Source organism: Nycticebus coucang, chromosome 12, assembly GCF_027406575.1.
Source record: "Nycticebus coucang isolate mNycCou1 chromosome 12, mNycCou1.pri, whole genome shotgun sequence".
Lineage (NCBI taxonomy): Eukaryota > Metazoa > Chordata > Mammalia > Primates > Lorisidae > Nycticebus > Nycticebus coucang.
This window is the reverse complement of record NC_069791.1, coordinates 45,451,715-45,461,750: the sequence shown is the minus strand read 5'-3', so window position 1 is coordinate 45,461,750 and position 10,036 is coordinate 45,451,715. Positions and strand designations below refer to the sequence as shown.

At 38.6% G+C, this 10,036-nt stretch overlaps 1 pseudogene; it reads left to right on the top strand.

Moving 5' to 3' along the window:
* Window positions 1-476: 476 nt before the first annotated feature.
* Window positions 477-6,764, top strand: LOC128561927 (tubulin beta chain-like; annotated as a pseudogene).
* Window positions 6,765-10,036: the final 3,272 nt, after the last annotated feature.

Sequence of the window (10,036 nt, the reverse complement as noted above, 5' to 3'; positions counted from 1 at the left end):
CACCACCTGCCTTCATGGAGAGGGACTAGCCCAGGCCCCTGTCCAAGCTTCCAACAACAGCCTGGGGACCAAATCACCACTGCACACAAATATCCCAACTTGGACTGTGACAACCATAGAAGAATTGGATGATGCATGAGAAGAGCTGCATTATAGGCTTTCAGTACTTCCACCCCTCTCCTGCTGGTCAGTCCTCCAGAGTAGAACACAAGTGCACCAGGCAGGGCCCTCTCCTTCTATTCATTAAGTAGGAGAGTTCCCATCAGAGGAGAACAGGCATAATACAAACACATCTGTCTTGAGCTCAGACAAGAAGGAACTAAGCATAAAAACTCTGGCAACAAGACAAACCAAGCTATTTCGCAGTTTTTGGCTGGGGCTGGGTTTGAACCCGCCCACTCTGGCATATGGGTCCAGCGCCCTACTCCTTTGAGCCACAGGCACCACCCACCAAGCTATTTCAATGCCCGTAAAAGATGACAATAGGTCTCCAACAATGGACCCCAATGTAAAGGAAATTTTTGAAATATCAGATATGGAATTAAGAATATGGATGGCAGAGAAGATGAATGGGATTGATAAGATAATTGAAAATTGAAACAAAGAAATCAAAAAACATTAATTCAGGACATGAATGAAACATAAGAAAATATAAAACAGAACTCAAAGAAATAAATCATTTAGAGAATTTCAAAACACAGCCAAAAGTCTTAACAATAAATTAGACTAAGCAGAAAAAAGATTTTTGAAGCTTGAAGAGAAGGCTTTTGAGTTAGCCCTGTCAGTCAAAAATGTAGAAAAAAGAAGAATGAACAATCACTCAAAGAAATATGGGACTATGTAAAATGAGCTCAGACAAGAATCATAGGTATCCCTGATGGAGAAGAAAAAGCAAAAATTATGGAAGGCTGGCTCAGCACTGTAGGGGCTAGGGTGCCAGCTACATACACTGGAGCTGGTGGGTTCAAATCCAGCCCGGGCCTGCCAGACAACAATGACAAGTACAACCAAGAAATAGCTGGGTATTGTGGTACGCACCTGTAGTCCCAGCTACTTGGGAGGCTGAGGCAAGAGAATTACTTAAGCCCAAGAGTTTGAGGTTGATGTGAACTATGATGCCACGGCACTCTACCCAGTGTGACAGCTTGAGACACTGTCTCAAAAAAAAAAAAATCATGAAAAGCCTATTTGAGGGAATAATTAAGGAAAACTTCTCATGTATCATCAGAGATTTAGATAGCCAGATACAAAATAGTCATTAAACACCTGGAAGATTCATGTCAAATAAGACATCACCAAGATACATAGCAATTGGTCTGACCAAAGTCAAAAAATGAAGGAGAAAATCCTACAAGCTGCAAGATGAAAGCATCATGTAACACACAAAGGAAAATTCATCAGACTAACAGCAGACTTCTCAGCAAAGAGCTTGCATGCCAGAGGATTTGGAGTCCAATTTTTAGTCTTCTTAAACAAAACAACATACCAACCTAGAATTTTGTATCCTGCAAAACTAAAGTTCCATAAATTAAGGAGAAATAAAGTCTTTTCCAGACAAGCAAACACTAAGAAAATTCATCACCACTAGACCTGCTCTACAGGAAATGCTCAAAAGTTCTCTCTATATGGAACAGAATAATTGATATTCACCAGTGTAAAAACAACCAAAATTTAAAGCTCACAGCTTTCATAAAACAAAAGAAGGAATCATTCAACATGATGAACAGAACATTTTCTCACATATCACAACTAATATTGAATGTAAATGGTCTTAATACTTTATTCAAAAAATATAGATTGGCTGAATGAATTAAAAAGCACAACCCCAAAACATATTGTCTCTAAGAAACTCATTTAACTTGTAAAGTGTTATATAGACTCAAGGTAAAATGATAGAAAATAATACTCCACACAAATAGAAACCAAAAGTGAGCAAGAGTAGCTATTCTCATATCAAACAAAATATTTGAATCAACAACAGTAAAAAAAAAAAAAAAGACAAAGTAGTCATTACATAATGGTAAAGGGAAAAATTCTGCAAGAAGTTATAATAATCCTAAATATATATGCATCTAACACAGTAACTCCCAGATCCATAAAACAAACTCTCCAGATCTAAACAAAACAATAAACAAGGGCACATAATAGATGGAGACAGAAACATCCAGGCAGAAAATCAACAAAGACACATTGGACTTAAATGAAACTCTAGACTAGAACAATAGAACAGATATTTATAAAACATTCTACCCCAAAACTATAGTGTGTATATTCTTCTTATCAAGAATAATAATATCAACACATGAGACATCTTCCAAGATAGATCATATGCTAGGCCACAAAACAAGTCAGAAAATTTTGAAAAATCAAAATCATACTGTATGGTTTTTCAGACAGTGGAATGAAACTAGAAATTAATTTCAAGAGTAACTCTCAAATCTACACAAAGTCATAGATATTAAACAACATGCTAATGAATGATCCTTCATCAATCATGAAATTAAGATAGAAATCAAAAGATTTTTCAGGTGGATTCTCCCTAGTCAGGAATCTCAGCCCACCTACACTCTAGGTGGAATAAAAGCCACTTTAATCGCATAAAAAAAAGAGAGAGAGATTTTTCAAACTGATGACAAAAAGGACACAAGCTTCCAAAATCTATGGGATCTAGCAAAAGCAGTGCTAAGGTAAAAGTTCATAGCCTTAAATGCCTACATTAAAAAAGACAGAAAGATCACAAATTTTTTTTGTCATCTCCATTTATTTATTTATTTTTTTATTAAATCATAGCTGTGTACATTAATGTGATCATGGGGCACCATACCCTGGTTTCATAGACCGTTTGACACATTGTCATCACACTGGTTAACATAGCCTTCCTGGCATTTTCTTAGTTATTGTGCTAAGACATTTACATTCCACATTTACTAAGTTTCACATATACCCTTGTAAGATGCACCACAAGAAAGATCACAAATTAAAAACCTCACGTCACACCTCAAAGAACTAGAAAAAGAAGAACAAAAATAGAAAAAGAAAAGAAATAATAAAGCTCAGAACAGAACTAATTGGAATGGAAACCAAAACAAACAACCCATAAAGGATAAATAAAACAAAAAGTTGGTTCTTCGAAAGAATAAACAAAATCTATAGACCACTAGCTAGATTAACCAGAAATAGCAAAGAAAGAACTCAAGTAAGCTCAATCAGAAAGAAAAAGGAAACATCACAACTGATACCACAGAAATACAAAATATCATCCATGACTACTACACATGCAAATGTGGAAACCTAGAGGAAATAGATGAATTTCTGGAGATACACAACCTCTCTAGCCCAAATCAGAAGTAGAAATTGTGAACAGACCTATAATGAGTAGCAAGATTGAAACACTAATGAAAAACTCTCAACCCACAAAAAACCTCGAGATCAGATGATTCACAGCCAAATTCTATGAGACCTGCAAAGAACAACTGGCACCTGTTCTACTGAAATTATTCCACAACATTAAGAAGGAAGCAATCCTCTGTATCCCATTCTGTGAAGCCAGTATCACCTTGATGCCAAAGACAGGAGAGGGTGCAACAAAAAAGAAAACTGCAGAACAATATCCCTTATGAATATAGATGCAAAAATCTTTAATAAAATATGAGAAAACTGAATTCAATAGCACATCAATAATAATAGTAATAATAATAATCCACCATGAAGTGGCCTTCATCCCAGGGATACAAGGATGATTCAAAATGCATAAATCTCTAAATGTGATCAACCAACATAAACAGAAGCAAAAACGAAGACCATGTAATCATCAAAATACATTCATAAAAAGCATTTGATAAGATTCAACGTACTTTCATTATAAAAACCCTCAACAATCAAGGCAGAGAAGGAACATAGCTCAAAATAATAAAAGTCATTTATGACAAACTCACAACTAACATCATACTGAAAGGGATAAAGTTGAAACCATTCTCTCTAAGAACTGAACAAGTGTGCCCACTATCACCACTTCTACTCAAAATAGTACTGGAAACCCTAGCCAGAGCAATTAGGCAACAGAAAGAAATAAAAAGGATCCAAATTGGAAAAGCATAGGTCAAACTAACCCTTTATGCCAATGATATGATCTTCTATCTAGAAAACCCTAAAGACTCCACCAAAAGACTCCTAGAATTGATAAATAAATTCAGCAAATTCTCAGGTTACAAAATTAATGTACACAAACCGGTAGCATTTCTATGTACAGGTAATAGTCAAGCTGAAAGTCAAGAACTCAATACCATTTACAATAGCTGCAAAGAAAATAAAATACCTAGGAATGTCCTTAACCAAGGAAGTGAAAGATCTCTACAAGAAGAACTGCAACACACTAATGAAAGAAATCATAGATGACACAAACAAATGGAAAAGCATCCCATGCTCATGGATTGGAAGAATCAACACAGTTAAAATTTCCATACTATCCTAAGTAACTTACAGATTCAATGCAATTCCCATCAAAATATTAATGTCATTTTACACAGGTATAGAAAAATTAATCCTAAACTTCACATGGAACAAAAAAGAGCCCAAATAGCCAAAACGATCTTAAGCAAAAAGAACAAATCTGTAAGTATCACATTATGGGACTTCCAATTATATTATAAGACTATAGTAACCAAAACAGCATGGTGCTGGTCTAAAGATAGAAACATAGATTAATGGCATATAATGGAGAACCTAGAAATAAAACCATAGAGCTATGACCAACTGATTTTTGACAAAGCAGGAAAAAACATACTCACTGGGGAAGGGATGCCCTATTCAACAAATCGTACTTGGGGGATAGCCACATGCAGAAGAACAAAGCAGTATATCCCTATCTCTCACTACATCCAAAAATTAACTCAAGATGGATGAAAGACAGAAACATAAGTCTTGAAATCACACAATTTCTAGAAGAAAGCATAAGAAGGCAAAGAATTTATAACTAAGACCCCAAAGGCAAATACAGAAATAACAAAAAATTTTAAATGGGACTTAATTAAATTAAAAGTTTCTGCAAAGAAAGGGAAATAACCAACAGAATAAATAGACAGTGGAATTCTTTCCCAGTCATAGATTTCACCCACTCTGCACCCAGGTGGAATAAAAACCACTTTGCCCATACAGAACCCAGCTCCATTTTCCTTTCGTTTCACACCTTGGAATATCTTTCATCTTTGGGTCCTTAACCACTCAGCTGCCTTATAGGAGTGCCTCCATTTTTAAATCTCTGGCTACATGCTCAAATGATCAGAGGCCAGGAAGGTTACAAAATCTCATTCCTGCTCTCAGAACCTTCTTGTCATTATGTTCAGACCGTGCTGCTCCAGCTTTTGAGGCATTCCATTCTTTTAGCCTGTGACTAGTAGAGAAAAATAAAACACTTTTTTTTGGGGGGGGGTTGTCAAATACACACCTTGAGGTGAGTAAAAAAATTAAATTTTAACCTTGAGGAAAATTGTGCACATCCAGGTCAGTCAGTGTGGCAACCAGATTGGTGCGAAGTTCTGGGAGGTGATCAGTGATGAACACGGCATTGACCCCACAGATACCTACCATGGGGACAGCCATCTGCAACTGGACTGAATCTCTGTTTATTACAATGAAGCCACAGGTGGCAATTATGTTCCTCATGCTATCCTGGTGGATCTAGAACCTGGGACAATGGACTCTGTTTGCTCAAATTCTTTTGGCCAAATCTTTAGACCAGACGATTTTATTTTTGGTCAGTCTGGAGCAAGCAACACCTGGGCCAAGGGCCACTATGCGGAAGGAACCAAGTTGGTTGATTCAGTCCTGGATGTGGTTCAGAAGGAGGCAGAGAGCTGTAACTGCCTACAGAACTTCCAGCTGACCCACTAGTGGGGCAGGGACACAGGCTCTGGAATGGGCACTTTTCTTGTCACCAAGATCCTAGAAGAGTATTATAAATACCTTCAGAGTGGTGCCCTCACCCAAAATGTCTGATACCATGGTCGAGCCCTTCAGCTGCCACCCTCTCTATCCATCAGTTGGTAGAGAACACTGATGAGACCTACTACATTGACAAGGAGGCCTTTTATGACATCTGCTTCTATACCCAAAAGCTGACCATACCAACTTACAGGGACCTGAATCACCTCATCTTAACCACCATGAGTGGTGTCACCACCTGCCTCCACTTTCCTGGCCATCTCAACACTGACCTCTGCAAGTTGGCAGTCGATGTGGTGCCCTTCCTGCATCTCCATTTCTCCATGCCATGGAAGCCAGCAGTATCAGACTCTCACTGTACCAGAAGTCAACCAGCAGGTCTTTGATGCCAAGAACATGACGGCTGCCTATGACCCCAGCCATGGCTAATACTTCACCTGTCTTCCATGGATAGATGTTCATGAAGGAGGTAGATAAGCAGATGCTCAATGTGCATAATAAGAATAGCAGCTACTTCATGGAATGGATCCCCAACAATGTCAAGACAACTGTCTGCAACGTCCCTCCTTGTGGCCTCAAGATGGCAGTCACCTTCATGGGCAACAAAATGGCCATCTAGGAGCTCTTCAAGTGCAATTCAGAGCAGGTCACTGCCATATTCCTCTGGAAAGCCTTCCTCCAGAGGTATACAGACAAAGTCATGGACAAGATGACATTCACCTAAGAGCAATATGAATGACCTCATCTCTGAGAATCAGCAGTACTAGGATGTCACCACAGAAGAGGAGGAGGATTTCAGTGAGGAGGCTGATGAGGAGGCCTAAGGCACAGCCCCTACCAGGCTTCTCAGCCCCCTTCTTCCTCAACTACCTCTTTCCTCTCCCTCAGAATTTGTGTTTGCTATCTCTTAGCTTTTGGGAGAGCAGGGGTCTAGAACAGTGCCTGGCACATAAAGGTGCTTAATAAATACTTGTTTGTGGAATATCTCCTCTCTCTTTCCACTTTAAGAAACATAGATTTCTGCATTCTGGGTAACCCTAAAAAAAAAAAAGAGAGAGAGAAAAGAATAAATAGACAACCTACAGAATGAGAGAAAATAATACAAACTACACATCTGACAAAGAACTACTATCCAGAATCTATAAAGAATTCAAAAGATCAGCAAGAAAAAAAAATTAAAAAGTTGACAAAAGATGTGAACAGTTTTTTCAAAAGAAGATAGAAAAATGTCCAACAAACATATGGAAAAACGCTCAACATAACTAACCACCAGGGAAATATGAATGAAAACCACAATGAGATGCCAACTTGCACCTGTGAGAATGGCCAACATTAAAAAAATCTACAAACATTACATATTGGTATGAATGTGGTATAAAAAAAAAGAATACTTATGCATTGTTTATGGGAGTATAAATTACTGCATCCTCTAGTTCTTTAATTCCTCAAAGAACTAAAAGTAGACCTACCATTTAATTTAGCAATCCCACTACTGGGTATCTACCCAAAGGAAAAAAAAAATTGTATCAAAAAGGCACTTATACCCACATGTTTATTGCAGCACAATTCACAATTGCAGTGATATGGAATCCACCTAAGTGCCCATAAATTCATGAGTAGATAAAGAAAATGTGGTGTGTGTGTGTGTGTGTGTGTGTGAGTGTGTGTGTGTGTGTGTGTGTATACATATATATATTTGGATGGAACTGGAGACCATTATCCAAGTGAAGTATCTCAGGAACAGAAAAACTAAAACCACATATACTCGCTAATAAGTAGGAGCTAAACAATGGATAGACTCAGTCATAAAGTAGTATAAAAGACAATGGAAACTAAGAAGGGGCAGGGTGGGTGGGGAGAATGGACACTAATGGACACTACTCTCATGACAGGCATAATCAAAGCCCCAACTTCCGCACCATACAATTCATCCACATTACAAAAACATTTGCATCCCTTAATATTTTGAAATTAAAAAAAAAAAAAAAAACAGTGTAGTGTTCCAGTTTTGCAAGATGAAAAGAGTTCAGGATTTTGGGTGCACAATAATGTAAATATGCTTAACACTATTGAACTGTATATTTAAGCATTGTAAGAGGATAGATTTTAATTTATATGTATTTCACAATTAAAAAATTTAAAACAGGGAAAAATAGGTACCATTCTGTCTTCCTGAGTATACCCTAGTCATCTTCTACATGTAATAGAATGCCGCCACCCACCAATGTTGTCATCTGGGCACTGATTTCCCAATTATTCCTCAAGGCATGTAAATGTTAAAGGTAGCTACTTTCATCCGTTATGTGTGAATTTTTTTCTTTTTTTTTTAGTTTTACTGTCACAAGTTAACATTATTTTCCAGTTCCCACATGGCACATTCTTTTTCCCCTTTTTGTGCTGACAATAGCAGCATGCTTATTTAAACCTATCAACGAAATATTAAGAGCTTTAAGATTAATTACACAGTAAATTTTAGGCAAAGGCAGAATTATAATATAAAAATCCAGGCTGATTTAATCAAATTTGGTGTATTCGCATTCAAGGGAGGAAGAAGGAGTCCAAAAGGTGACGTCAAAGAATTTTCTGACCTTCTTAAAAATTCCTTGCCTTGGGCCAGGCACAGTAGCTCACACCTATAATCCTAGCACTTTAGGAGGCCAAGGCTGGTGGATCACTTGAGCTCAAGAGTTCAAGACCAGCCTCAGCAAGCGTGAGACCCTGTCTCTACAGAAAGGAGAGCATGCCTGTAGTCTCAGCTACTTGGGAGGCTGAAGCAAAAGGATCACTTGAGCCCAAGAGTTTAAGGTTGCTGTGAGCTGTGACATGCCACAGCACTCTCCTGAGAGCAACAAAATAAGACTATGTCTCAAAAAAATTCTTTGCCTTGTGAATAGGTGAGCAACAACAGAAAGGAGCAGCCCAGATGAAGTCAGAAGTAGTCATCTCTGAGTTGAAGCGACCTGGCAGCTGCTTCTGGCTAAGACCAACAAGTCCATAGGGCTACGGATCTAGCCATTGAGGGAGAATGCTGCAGGTATGGGGGCTCAGGTATTGAAGAAGAATCTTGTCTTGGAATGGGATAAGAGTAAATTGTCAAAGTAAGACAACAGGGCAGCACTGGCCAACAGCCATGGGCCCTCTGATCCCAGGACAGGGGCCCTCTGCCTTGGCCTTGGGCTGGCTCCACAGGGTATAGGAAACTCTGAACTTCCAGGGGCTGCTTCTAACTAGGCAGAAGGAGTCGGTGTGCAGTGAATACTGTTCTACTTTCTTGTCACAGGAAGCAAGCTGCCATAAAAATCCTTTAGAAGAGTGACTCTTTTTTGTAGTGGTTAGCAAAAGAATCTTCCTTAAAGTGAAATTTTTTGAGGAATGTCAATATATAAAAATAGTTGAAAGCCTATCAGCCCTGAACAGCCCAGAGCCCAAACACACGGCCTTCCTGCTGTGCTCCACCCCTGCGGCAGCCTCTACAGCCCCTCCATGAAGCTATTGGGATCGGTTGGGCACAGTATGAAAGTCTCTGATTCAGGATGCCAGACATTTGGTCTGTGAAAGCCTGAAAGCAAAAATTCAGGCAAACGTAAAAATAAAAACCATGCATTGTACTGACAACTTGAAAAACCCATCAAAGTTTATCCAGTTGGTCCCTGAGAAACCCTAAGTGTCAAAGGCATCCTTGAGTCCTATCACTTCAGTAGTATTCTGCTAGAAATACTCTTACTGATGCCATGGAACATGTCATTTGGAATCCTCAGCCCTGAATTTGAGTCACAACTCTGCTACTTGCTAGATTAGTGACTCTGAGAAAACGTCTTAAACTCTCTGAGTTAACTTTATCATCAGCAAGAGAAGACAAACAGGTTTCTCATCCACTTTATATGGTTTATGAGAATTAAACGAAAGAATGCATTGAAGTGATACAGAAATTGTAAAGTTCTTATATGCATGAAAGGTGGTGACGTGGCAAAAATCTGCTATGTAGTTGATGATCTCATTCATCTGTTCACTCTGCAAATCATTACTGAACAATACTCACCCAGCTACTGGTCAATGCATCAAGCTGATTTGGATGGGACATCCTTGCATCCCACTG